The following is a 13,457-nucleotide window of genomic DNA, read 5'->3' as shown; positions in this document are numbered from 1 at the left end:
CTGAGGTCTGTTTGGGGATCACCCACACAGAGTTCTGGAGAAGACAGAACCTGGCTGTGTTCACTGTCAACAAAAATAGCTAACCTGGGAGGTAGATGGGCATGGATGTAGCACTGCGAGGATCTTAGGGCTTGCACTGCCCTCTGCTTTGCCCAAGCTGCCTCCATGCTTTCTTCAACAGTGTACCCATATTCAGTGAAAACCTCGGGCTTGGGGTTACCCTTGCACTGCCCACTAGGGCAGCCTGAACCTGTGTTACCCCAAAAAGGGCTAAAAAATCCCTCAGAGGGAAACTCCCTGCACAAGCTCTACTTGTTCAGCTTATGCCTTCAGCTCATGCATCTGGCAAACCAGCTGGGAGGGCTGGAGGGCAGCACTGACCTCCCAACACACCTCCTAGGGTGGCTGGGTGACCACCATCTGGTTCTGGGGTGGGAGGGGAGAGGCTTGAGCTGGGATCCTGAATCTAGAGCATTCCACAAGCACTGTCATCCCTAGTGCTGCTTCTGTGCCATGTTGCATCTCCAGGGACACACGGGGATATGTGGGAAAGGTCAAAGCAGGTGGAAGCTTCTCATGCTGCTCTCTATGGCATCATAAAGCACACAGGATGATCCAAGGGTAGATTTGCCTTTAGTCTTTCCAGTGGGATTGTGGCACCAGTGTGAGAAGTTCCTGTATTCATCTTGGGATTTCAGCAGTAACACATCCCATCTCCAGTGGCTAGTCAGGTAGGTACTGGCTGTGCTCTCTATACACAGGTTGGATCCTGGCTCTGCAGGGAAATTTAACCTGACTCCATTAAGCTGGGATTTCAAACAGAATGGTTTGATTGGAAGGACCTGAAAGATCATCTTGTTTCCTAGGTGATCTACCACAGGCAGGGACAGCTTCCACAAGGCTTAGAAGGGATGCTGCTGAATGTCATAGAAGACAAGCAGCTGAGAACCATGTATCATGATGTTTGCTACTCTCAGGCTGAGCTTTGGCTTGGGTTGTGTGTCTCTGACCCTGTGGGAGATGCTCCCCTGATACAGAGTGCCAATGCCAGACTGTCCTCCGTGTTCAAGTCGTGGGAAACTTCAGCCCTCCTGTCCTGTTTCAAAGCAGAGATGACTCATGATGGAGCTGTGCTCACTATTATGTGTTTGTGGCTCAAGGGACTTTTTTTTTTTTTTTTTTTTTTTTTTTTCCTTTTCTGTGTGAGGTGGAAGAGCTCAAGGAAAAGGCACGGGGAAGCCATCCCTCCTACCCCTCTCCACCCTCACCCCATCTCTCTGTAACTCCATTACTGGGTAATCCCCTGCTCCCAGGCCCCACCTCCCTGAGGCTGAAATCCCAGCTGTGGTCCTGCCATACCCTGCCCATGTACTGTGAGGAATGGCCGTGCTGGGAAAGGAAAGACTGCGGACAGAGGTGAGATGGTCGAGACGACAGCAGCAGGGAAAAGTACAGAATCCTAAAGGAACAAAGGCAGGGAGTCAGGGTTTGTTGGGCCATCCCTCAGGGCTGTGAACATCCACAGGCAGACCCTGGCCAGCAAAAGCTCTTTGGGTGTCTTTCTGAGGTGGTGAGCACACTACTGCCTTGCCAAGGAGCTCACCAAATCCTTGCCATGAGGATGGCCAGGCTTAGGCTGGGAACTGCAGGGGGTGGTGGGTTGACCATGGCTGGATGCCAGGCATCCACCAAAGCTGCTCTGTCACTGCTTAGCTGGACAAGAGAAAATATAACAAAAGTTCATTAGCCGAGATAAGGACCCAGAGAGATCATTCATCAAATACTGTCATGGGCAAAACAGACTCAAACTGAAAATGTTAATTGAATTTATTACTGATCAAAATCAGAGCAGAATAATGAGAAGTAAAATAAATCTTAAAACTACTTTCCACCCACCCCTCCTTCTTTCCCAGCTTTACCTCCTCCCAGTGCCACAGGGCGATCGGAATGGGAATTATGGTCAGTTCATCACACATTGTTCCTGCTGCTGCTCCTGAGAGGAGTCCTTCCCCTGCTCTAGCATGGGGACCTTCCCACAGGAGACAGTTCTCCACAAACATCTCTAGTGTGAGTCCATCTCATGGCTATGGCTCAGTCTTCTATGGCTGCAATCCTTCAGGAAGAGACTGCTCCAGTATGGGTCCCCCATGGGGGAGTTCTACCAGCAGCCTGGGCTCCTCTCTCCACAGGTCTTCAGGTCCTGTCAGGATCCTGCTCCAGCACAGGCTTCCCATGGGGTCACAGCACTCTGTCAGGCATCCCCCTGCTCCAGCCTGGGCTCCCCCAGGGGCTGCAGGTGGATCTCTGCTCCCCCGTGCCCTCCCTGGGCTGCAGGGGCACAGCTGCCTCACCATGGGCTGCTCCAGGGGCTGCAGGGGAATCTGAGCTCCAGAGCCTGGAGCAGCTCCTGCCCCTCCTTCTGCACTGCCCTGGCTGTCTGCAGGGCTGCTCCTCGCACGTGTTCTCACTCTGCTCTTCTCTGGATGCACAATCTGCACAATAACTTTTTTTTTTCCTTATTAAGTATGTTATCACAAAGGCATTACTGTCATTCCTGACTGGCCCAGCCTTGCCCAGTGCTGGGTCCACCCTGGAACTGCCTGGCATTGGCTCTACCAGACGTGGGGGAAGCTTCCAGAAGCTTCTCATAGAAGCCGCTCCTGTAGCCCCTCTGTTACCACAGAGGTGATGTTACCACAGCTGGTGATGCAAAGCAGACACACAGGGTGTGGAGCTCTTCAGCCTGAGTGATGCCAGTGGTCAGCTTTGATAGTTATTGTCCATCTGCCTTGCAAGTCTTTGGATGTCAGAGTTTGCTCTGAAAGGTCAGCAGCAATAATGACAGGAATGGGATAAAGAAGAGTGATCTGGCCTGGACTAAAAAATCTGACCCAAGAGCAGGTTTTCCTGCTCATGTCTTTTGCTGCCCAAGTCATTGCTTCATCCTGCTGCTGTCTTGCCTCATTACCCCTCCTTGAGGGTTCCTAAGATATCCTTTTTTTCAACAATGGCCTGTGCAGTGCAGGTGAGATGTGGTACTACTTGATTTGCTGAGCGTCCTCCCCATCATAGCACTTCCTGTGAGAGGATTGAGGTGGCTTCCCACGGTGCAGCCTCCCCAGCATAAGGAAATGAGTTGGTGAGACTTACTGAGTTACAGTGCCTTGAGATCCAGGCTCCATAGTGAGGGTTTTTTTTCCACTCTTGTAGTTGTTGCCAGGCACAGAGCTGTTTTGTGCTGTGACTCCCAAGAGATCTTTCCAAGGTGATGTTTATGTGGGCTGCAGTGTGAGGTTCTGCAGCTGGGCTTGCTCTGCTAGGCAGAACTTGCCACAGGGATTCAGTTATTCCCTTCCATATGCAAGAATGTGACAAGATAAAAAGACATGTTTCTTCCCTCACTTTCATCCTGAAATGCCTCCTGACAGGATGGGCCAACGAGGACAATAGATCTGCCCCTGTTGATGCTTCCATTCTCTCCAATTTGAGAATTGCCCTTGGCCCAGGAGAGATCTGGGCTGTGCATGATGCAGCAGCAGATAGCAGAGCTCACACCCAGATATGCAGGAGGTGGTTTTGGCCAAGGGATCCATCAGTTATGAACAAGCTCAGCCCCTGGAAGAGGATCTCTATCAGTTCCTGTTTGCACAGGATGCTTTCTGGATGACTCTGTAGCATTTGCACTTGGCCTGATGAGCTGATCTTTCTCAATTTACTGTATATATTTATTCCCTGCTTTAATCACTGATCTTGATGTGAGATGGAGCCAACCCCCACAAGCAGAGAGAGGAGAGTATGCAGCAGCAGCTGAAGATGCAAGGTGTGCTTGGGTGACCCAAGGTCAAGAAGGTGAGTGTTCCCATATTACTTCCATGGTCTGTACTCTGTCCATGCCTCCAAGATGTCAGCTTCCCTTGCCTTGAATTGTTTCATTGCCCTTGAAAAAAGAGGTCATAGACAGGAAGATAAGGAGGTGGCTGGGCAGCAAGTGGTGCCCCAAAGCTCTCCCAGCAGATAAGCAATAGAATTAAAATGGTAAAAGGCTGAAAAGAATTTGAAAAGGATCACAAAGAAGAGGCCCACTTACTGAGCTGCTTGACAACCTGCTTCCTCCTGCCCTTAGCACTGTGCTGCTGTTTCTCCCATGCTGTAGATGGAAAGCAGCAAGGGAAGGTGGTGCAGAAAAGCCTTGTCTGTCTCAAGTCATGCACACAGCATCACCAGGCTGGCTCTGCAGCACTTCTCACCTGAGCTCTGGGTCAACATTGCTGCTTCTGCTCTGGTCAAAACCTGACCTGCAACCTGGTTTGCAAAGGGTCTTCCTCGAGCAATGGATCTCTTCTAAGATAGAGCTTTTGAGAAGCAGAGTGTCACAAAAATCAGAGGTCTGCTAGCTGAGTTGAGCCAGGCAGACCAGCTCTTCCTCAGTGCAAGTCATTTGGGATCCCTCCTTTCCCGTGGTACAGATAGTTTCTGTCACAGCTTCATGCTGTGTCTGATCTAGTGCATATTTATCAGATCCTGAAAACACCTTAAGTTTCATGGCAACTAACAAATATGATGGAAAAGTGCTGGCAAGTATTTTACTGTGGCCAAAAATATACAATGATGCCTGTATAATTAAGTCCGGTGGTAGCTATCACTCTGAATGTCTCTGCTACCTGTCTCACTCTATATACATGTATCACTTTCCATTGCCATTCCTTAGCCAGGCATTAGACACCAAAAAGAAGAGGAGGAAGAGCCAGGTTCTTTATCATGATAGAGCCTGGGGAGGGGTGGACTTTACTGTGTGGCTTCTGGGATGCATCTGGTCACATGCAGGTGATGGTGCTCCCTTGGGATGCCTGGGGAAGGGAACTGCTGTGGGACAGCACCTCTAACCCCAGTGGACTTTGCCACGTAGAAACAAGGTATTAACTGTCCTGGACTCTGTACACTGCACAGCAGAAGAATCCTTCACCTTCCCAAAATACTGCAGGCTGAGAATACAGCTCTTTAAACCAAATACCCACAATTTCTATCTCTTTTTGTTCCAGCCAGGAGAAGGTATGTAGTCCTGGTCTGTGTGCTTACTGCTGGCTTCCTTTCCCAGCTATCTTCCTATTTTCTACCTTTTCACCTCTCTGTCCTGTCCTGAGGTTTCAGGAGATCCAGGTCTGGCTCCCTTCCCACTACAGAGGCCAGAACACAAGCCTTTCATGCATGCTTAAGTGAGAAGGCACTGAGGTGAAGGGCTCTTGCCAGCTCTCCTGCTGAAAGCCCTCTGCCATGCCCTCGGTGGAAGTGATCTGTGTGTTCTCTTTCAGATTATTTTGTGCAAAGTGAGGGAGGTTTCCGAAGGGGAGATATGGATATCTCACCTGTGTCTCTCTGACACTCGCAGGGGCTGTTAGCCTGGGGGTCGATCACTTCAGTTCTGTGTCTCATTTCTTGGGGGAGAGAAGGGATTTGAGTATGGAGTCCCCTGGTCGCTGGGTGAAGACCACAGGCTGAAGAAGGTCAGTGCTGACTCCCCTGCACTGGATCTGAGGCCTGACAAAACTTTGAGCGTTTGCCTGATGGACCAGTGTGCTGCCAGGAACCCTAACTGTGCAGTGCCTACCTTGTACCAACACAGCTGTTTCTTGGACAGGAACATGCTATTAGTGTTTTCTGTGACTTGGCTTTGGCACATGGTTTGAGATTAAGCAGAGTTCTTCTCTGAGCCTCATTCTTTGGTGCAAAGTGTATTCATCCCCATCCATTCCCTGACCTGGTAATTCCTTGGTGCTGCATGGCCCACGGAGGGCTGCTCTGCAGCCAGAGGATCTCACCTCCCTTTTGCATCAGAGCAATCCTGTGCTACAACCCACAGTGACAAAAAGCCCTGTGAGCCATCAGCCTGTGCATCAAACGTGATTCTGGACTGCCTGACCGTAGCTAAAGGTTGCCAGAACCAACTAGGATACCTTGTAGTCAAATTCTGTTTTCTTTCACTTGGCTTTGATGGGACCTTTGTGTTAATACAAGCTGCAAAGCCTGATCTTACTGAGAACTCTGTGAGTGAATATCTCCCCAGGCCACAGTGCAAAGTCTGTTTGTGCTGGGGATTATTTGGGATCCCCTGAACACACAGTTTGTGTGGGACAGAGATGTGGGTGGCAGAGACACTTTGGAGAAAGCCTGACTGGAGGCACCTATTCAATGCTGTTTCACACAAAGGGAGGATTTGGTGCAGGCATTGCTGGGGCCAGGTTTCCCTGATCACGCTGCAGAACCAGTTTCACAACTGGACAAACAGGAGGTGTAGCCAGCCTGAGCAGCCCATCTTGTGTCTACCCAGGGAATTTTACGTGAGCACTAAAGCCCACAGCTTTTGGCCAGGTGTGGGACAGTGATCATCAGGGACCTAGTGCCTTGTGTAAGAGCCCTTTCACTCTTGCATTACAGGCATTATCTCCTCGGTAGCATAGGTTTGCTTTTCATCTAGTGACTCAGAAATCTAGCCTTGGCACAGAGAGCCTTTGTGTACTGAATAACCCCTAGATAACACCATTTTTGGAAGAAAAGGAGGAGAGGTGGAACGAGTAGCTAGGAGTAACTCCCTATCCTCTTCCTCCAACCCAAACCCATTGCTATTGCCGTGGTTTTTGAGCACAGGCAGGCTCTAAGTGTTTGAATTTCTCCGAATGCCACATCCAGGCTTCAGTATGTTGATCTGTCTGCAGAATCCTTGACTCCTGAAGATCTGTTTGATCTCACCTGTGGAGATCTTGGCTGCAAGAAAGCTCTCCTGAGTAATGCTCCCCACTGCCATCACCAAAGGAGGAAAGCTGTCTCCCTGTGCACACCTGCATGCCCTGTCGTGTCAGTGGTAACTTCTCCTTGACTCATTCTTTTCTGCAGAAGACATGGTGGGAATTCCTTCCCTGGGAACGGCTGGTCACAGGGAATGTGCTCTGGCTCTCTTCTTGCCTCTCATGATTTCCCTTTGGATTTTACTGCACGTGTCAAGATTCTGGTTTGTTTTGTTGCTTTTTTCCCCCTAAATGTGCTGACAGCTGTGTTGGGAAGTGCCAGGGAGGTGTTAAACCCCTATCTCTGTATGTCATCCAATTGGCCCACCTCTTGTATCCCCTGGTGACAGGTGGTGCTCCTGTGACCAAAGGGAAAAAGGACAGAACACAAAATCCTATCTCCTCTTAGGTTCCTTTATGGTTATTCTCATGGGAAGAGCTATTAGAAACCATCTGCCTCCAAGGCTCAGAAATATCCCGTGAGGATTTCTCTGCACTGCCCTTGCTGTTTCCTGCATCCCCATCTCTCCTTTCAGAATTTCACCTTCCATGAAACAGCCCAGCTGCAAAATCAACCATCAAAGAGGACCTTTCTCTTCTTGCAGCTTTCTGCCTCTCTGCTAGTACACAAAAGTTCTCTGCCTGTCTGGAACAATGGACCAAGCAGTTCCCAGCACCTCTTTGCCTCTGGGTCATTCCATGCTACTTCCAAGCATGGCTGAAACCTCACCATTTATTTTCAGCTTATGTTCCCTATAGATTTATTGCTTTTCCTATTTAATGGATGCTATTATCACTGAAACCTGCAGTAGTTAAAATGATTTTCACTGACGCCCCTGCTGATTCGATCTGATTCTGCAAGACATGGTGGGAAGTTTTGCAGCTATTTCTTACCCTGAAGTGCTTGCATGCTCAAAATCCTGTATAAGACCTGTTGAAACTGATTGAAAGAGCTGTATTAAAGCCACAGGTAGCCTCAGGGTTCTCTAAGAGCAAAGTTTTCCAAGAGAAGGAGCAGGTCCCACCTGCCAGCCTTGTGATGGATTGATTGGAAATCCTGTGACTAATTTAATGTCACTCTTGGGCTTTAAAACTATGAGACCCAAATTCTTTTTTATGAAAAACCTGTATATTAGGGCAGAGAAGTGGGACCTTTGGCTTCTGTTATGTATCTTAAGGGCACCTCTAACACCAGATTCAGCACAGAATTCCCAGTTTGTTTTGGATTCTATCTGCTGCTGTGAAACTTCCTCTATCACTGTCAACATTGAAACATTTCCCTTGGCTATTTCCTGCTGATTTGAAATCAAGAAGTGTCAGAAAAGAAAACCAGGCCTTTTTGAGCAATGCATTCATGAGGAGTTTCTCATTTCTCTCCTCCAAGGTGCATTACAGTGGTTGATAGACACCCTGTGCCTCTGGGCAATCCCATTAGAGCCAGACAAGATTAATGGTGAGGTGGTTGTGATTATGGGTCTGTTTTCTGAGGGATGCATAAATCTCCTGCCCTGTTCAGATACCCTCCAGGTGGCCTTTGAGCCAAAAGCTAGAGTTTGGCTGGAAGCTGCTCCTTTGGGCTGGCTTGGGGATGGAGGTGTGCTCAGTTGGCATGTGTGCCATGTGCATGCCAGATGCCTCCTTAAGAGATGGAGAGCAGCCTCCTCTTCCTCCTCCTTCCTTGCTGCTCCTCAGATTAATTTTTTTTTTTGATGTAAGAGAGCTGAGTGCTGGTTGATTAAGCCATGACCTGAGTTTTATATAATGCATTGTGCAATGCACTTTATGTAATCAGAGATTTCTTATGTAATTTATTTGCAGGGCACTCACCAAATCAAGGACCAGACCTGATTCCTGTTATGTGGATGGGTTTGCTGTTTCTGGGGGAGTGTGTTTTTAGGGGGCCAGGAAAAGCAAATGCATGCAGCTGTGGTTGGTGGCTCTTTGTCCGTATCTATCTCCAGAAAGCTCTCTCCAAACTCCTTAAAAAGAAAGAAGGCAGGGGTTAAGAATTTCCTTCTGTGGGCCAGGTTTAAAGGGGGCTTAGCTGCACCCATGTCCCAGCAGTTATAATGGGACTCTCAGGCACAGCTCCCCCTTTGCTGTACCCGATGTTCTTGAAATAGCCCTCACCATTTCCTTGCCAATGAGGCTGGATTGTGCTAGAAGGTGGGTCAGGAATGTGAGATGAGGATGTGATTCAGGCTGTGAGCTGAGGATATGATCCATATTAGCATGAGATTAAAATCCAATTCCTCCTGGCAGCTGAGCGCACAAATCATGCCTGCCATTCATGTTGCCTATTGAGGTGGTTAATCCATCAATGAGGCCTCATCTATGCCCCAGGAGTGGAATCATCCACACCTAGGCAGTGATAGACAGCTAATGGGCTGGAAACAACCTCTGGCGATGCCAAAAGAAAGAAAAATAACTGTGGGGCCCTCTCTGGCTCACTGTCACTGCTAGCTCATTGTGTGGCCAGTGCACGAGTTCTCCCAGGGGATGGTCAAGCAGGGGTGATGTGGCATCCCAGGGCCTTACAGGTACTCTCATCAACCCTCTCCAGCCTTCCTCCCCTCCTGTTATGGGAGAGGTTGGGTTGTTCTTGCTGAGATTGCCAGGGATGTGGTGCAAGCATGGCTCTGGCCTGGCATGATTTGCACAGCCTGGTGAGGCGGGGCTCACTGAGCCCTGGGGCCCTTGCCATGCTCTTTCATGCTACAGAAGCTGTGCTTGTGGAAAAACTCAGGATTTTACATTCTTTTGTGTACTTTAAACTACAAGTATTTCGCAATGGCAAGAGAACCTGATACCTGGCTGTGTGTGAGCTGGGAGGCTGACTGCAGTGCCGGGTGTGTGAGCAGTGTCCTGCACAATAAACTACAGCAGGGAAGGCTGTAGGACTCTTGGGTGCTAAAGCACTCACTCCTCAGTCATAGAATCATATAATGGTTTGGGTTGGAAGAGACTTTAGAGGGATATCTTTCACTAGACCAGGTTGCTCAAAGGTCCACCTGATACAGAAATTCAAGTGATTAATATCAACACTGCTGCCATCAGTGAACCAGCTAATGTCATCCCACCTAGCCTGGCCTTGAACACTTATAGGGATGGAGAATTCACAGCTTATCTGGGCAATCTGTGTCACTTCCCAACCACTCTCACAGACAAGAATTCCAAATATCTAATCTAAACCTGCCATCTGTCAGTTTATATCCCTTCCTCCTTATCTTATTTATCCATGTCCTTGTTAAAAATCCCTCTCCAGCTCTCTTGAAGCCCCTCTAGGTACTGGAAGGTCTCCTCAGAGTCTTCTCCACACTGAACAGCCTCAACTCTCTCATCTTGTCAGTTGAAGTCTAATTAGTAAGGGTGATTAGGAGTGATTAGTGATTAGGAGATCCTGATACTAAGGGAGGGAGATATGCAGAAAACCTGATGGACCCTTTCTTTGTCTTCATCTGTGATCTGAACTACCTGAGGTGCTTGATGCCTGTTAAAATTTTCTTTAGCATGAACATAAATTAAAGAAGACAATTTATATGAGATGGGCATTACCAGATCCTTCATGGATCTTCTTGGCTTATCCTCACCGCCTGTAGAGGTGGGGTGTCCTGCCCCCCCCCGGGGAGCAGGGTCTGTAAGGCCACCCTATATGAGACACCTCACACACCTCTGGCCCATGGGGCATTTCAAAGTAAAGTTATGAAGTCAAAGCCCTCCAGACTTTATCCTTTTGATAAAAAAAAAGTAAAAGCATACATATTATAGAAAACTCTTGACTTCCCTTTCATCCATCCTCCTGTTCCTTGCTGCTATTTCGCTTTGAATTTCAGCTTTGGCAAAGGTGCATATGAAAGGCCAGGAGCACTCTGATGGGTTTCCTGGTCACTGTTGTTTGAGAGATGCCACAACCTATTTTTTACACCTGAGGTGTAAAACCTCAGGTAGATGTTAAAGCTCTACCTTGCTGGGAGCTCACAGGTTTGCTTTCCTCCACACATGAAATGTGATGTGCAAGCGGGTTTTGTGTCAGGGAGAGGCTTTTGTGGGGAGGCAGCTTGTGCTGGGTATGGTTCTGGAACAGGGGAAACCACAGTTTTCACTTTTGGTTCTGGGAATCCCTGCCTGAACTTTCTTGTTCACCCACGGTAACCAGAGCTGTGTGGGCTAGCATTGCAATCCCACCCTCATTTTGTCCAGACTGTTTTGAGAGATGTGCTGTTTGGGCTGCGTCTTGCAGAAGATCAACAAGGAACCAGAAAGAGTTGGGAGAAGTTCTTGGTTGGAAGCAGAGATTTTTGATTAAAAAATGAACAATATGGCTGATCACTGGTGGAACAGATGTTGCCAGTGAGTTGACTACTGTGGTGGTCAGGTCTCTCAGCAGAGAGGTTGAACTAAGCCTCTTTTGAATAATTAAAATATTTTATTTTTCAGTTTGCAATATGAAGTTTTTTTCCCAGTGTTACAGACCACATGCTGTCCCTCCTTGCTCACTGTGACGTGCCAAACCCCATCAGCTCTTTGCTCACTGTATTTGTCAGCTCTGACGAGAGAGAAGGGATATATTTCAAGAAGGATGGCACAGATTTTTGGTGTGGATGCAGGAATAGTCCTTTGTACAAACAAGGGAGAGGCAGTCATCTGGGTAGGCAGCAGCTCTACAGAAAGGGCTTTGCAGGTGGCTGGAGCAGTTATCAGCTGACCATAAGTCAACAGAGTCATGGTGTTGCAAAAAAAGAAAGGAAAATTTAATAATCCCTGGGATGTATAAACAATGGCATTGTTTGTAGGACGCATGAAATAGTTTCAATGATTTTTAGTGTGAATCATGCCTACATGGCAGTAATATGACCAGTTCTGGGCACTGCCCTTTGGGAAGGTTGTGTACCAGTGGGAGAGGGTTCAGAAGAATACAACAAAAGTGACTGGAGGGCTAGGGAGCATGATCCATGGCTGGGACCAGGGTCTGGAGCAGGGGTTTTCCAGACTGTGACCTATTGTCTTCTGGTATATTTGTACATGGTCTTGAAAAGGTGAATAAGAAAAGCAAGTTTCTATATGCTTTAGTCCATGCAAAAGAACTTAGGGCCCAACACTGAAGTGAGAGACAATGAACCACTCCTGTTTCATAGAGAAGAGAGAAAGGGGCCCTAATGGCCCCTTGGCACTAATGCCAAATTTTAAATGCATAAAATAGAAGGAAGAACCTGTTCTCTTGGTTGTGGAGGTAGGAAGTTAGGAGAATGCATTGTAGCAATTACAATGGAGGAAGTCCTAGGGATAGTGGGATCTCTAGGGGCTGGAATGTGTGATCTGGGTAGGCTTGCTATTCCCAGCATGGGAATCTCAAAGAACAGGCTAGATAAACATCTGTCTGTAATCACAAGGTTAGGGTTGACCCCTTCTTGGCTCTCTCCAGGTCACTCTGCATCCCAGTTCTCTACAATTGTGTAACTAACTAGTGTTAATTTATGGGCATTGCTATTTAATATATTTATAAACACAGTTAAGAAGGGTGTGAGCGATGATCGAGTTGTCACCTAACTGCTCACTTCCTTTTCTGGATTAGTAAAAGTATATTGAGCAATACTAATCCACTAATCCAGCCTCAGGTATCTATGAATTGCTAGGCAGACATCCCCAGCTCCATTTTTCTATGATTCTGCATCACAAACCTGGCACGTTGATTCTGGGAGGCAAATACAGTGGCCTCAGATTTGATCCTAACTTTTCACAATGCTGACAAACATCCCGAATGTCATCCACCTCTCTGCTAATCTGCACTATCTTGAATTTTACCTGGTAGTAGCAAGACAAAAGGTAATTCCAGGAAGCTTGGCTGTGATGCTACTGCTGTTGTTTGACAAGGATCTGATTCCTCTAAAAATACTTGCAGTGGCTTGAAGAAAGCAAAAGCCGCAGTTACTCACTATAATACCTCTTCTATTTGCTAGCAAGGAGAGATCACTGAATCACAAAATCACAGAGTATGTTTGGGAACTGGATAAAGCCTTGCAGTATGGGTACTTTTTTTAGAGAGGCCATGCTTCTGAGAGGTCTCACTGAAAGGTAGAAGAAAGAGTGGAAATGATTATGGAGTTGGGAAGTGTTTTGAGGACAGGGATTTAATGAGGATGATCCAGTTGAGGTGAGATATTTGCACTTCACCTGGGTGGATCCAGGTTCTCTGTAATTTCAGTGCAAGGGCAGGGGCTTTATTTTGTCTTGCTATTTTGGTTCTATTCCAGTTCCATTAATTGCAGCTCATTTTCAGTTTTAAAATTTTCTTGTCTCTGAAACCCTGGACTGATGTGCCAGAAGGCTTTGGTAATTCAGGGCACGGTTTAGAAGTGGGGCAGCCATTGTCTCTGGAATGCAACAACTCATTGACCCACTTTAGCTTCCAGCATCTCACCTCAGCGTGGGCACCACTCAGGCCACTGACATGTACTGCCTTGTTTTCCTAACATACTGTCTTTTAACTGTGGTTTGTGGAGATGGGCTTTCCACTCCAGCAGGTTTCCTGCATGTTTTTGCCCAGGGTTTTTTGGGACAAAGGTATTTTTTAGGATGTTAAAGTAAGCAGATAATGAAGTGTGTTTCATGTTATCGTCAACCCCTTTGCAGAAAGGCCTTGCAGGGATTACAGCTCTAAGTGGGCTCACCCTTTTGCCC

General features: G+C 47.6%; 1 long non-coding RNA gene across 1 annotated transcript in view; it reads left to right on the top strand.

The window, feature by feature from the left end:
• Nucleotides 1–627: 627 nt before the first annotated feature.
• LOC128781615 (uncharacterized) overlaps nucleotides 628–13,457 on the top strand; it is a 48,711-nt gene continuing 35,881 nt past the window's right edge. The window contains exons 1-2 of the long non-coding RNA XR_008428438.1: nucleotides 628–731; nucleotides 3,761–3,849. This is a non-coding gene — a long non-coding RNA (uncharacterized LOC128781615). The remainder of the gene's footprint in view (nucleotides 732–3,760; nucleotides 3,850–13,457) is intronic.

This window comes from Vidua chalybeata, chromosome Z (genome assembly GCF_026979565.1).
Source record: "Vidua chalybeata isolate OUT-0048 chromosome Z, bVidCha1 merged haplotype, whole genome shotgun sequence".
NCBI lineage: Eukaryota > Metazoa > Chordata > Aves > Passeriformes > Viduidae > Vidua > Vidua chalybeata.
This window is presented reverse-complemented; position numbering and strand designations above follow the sequence as displayed.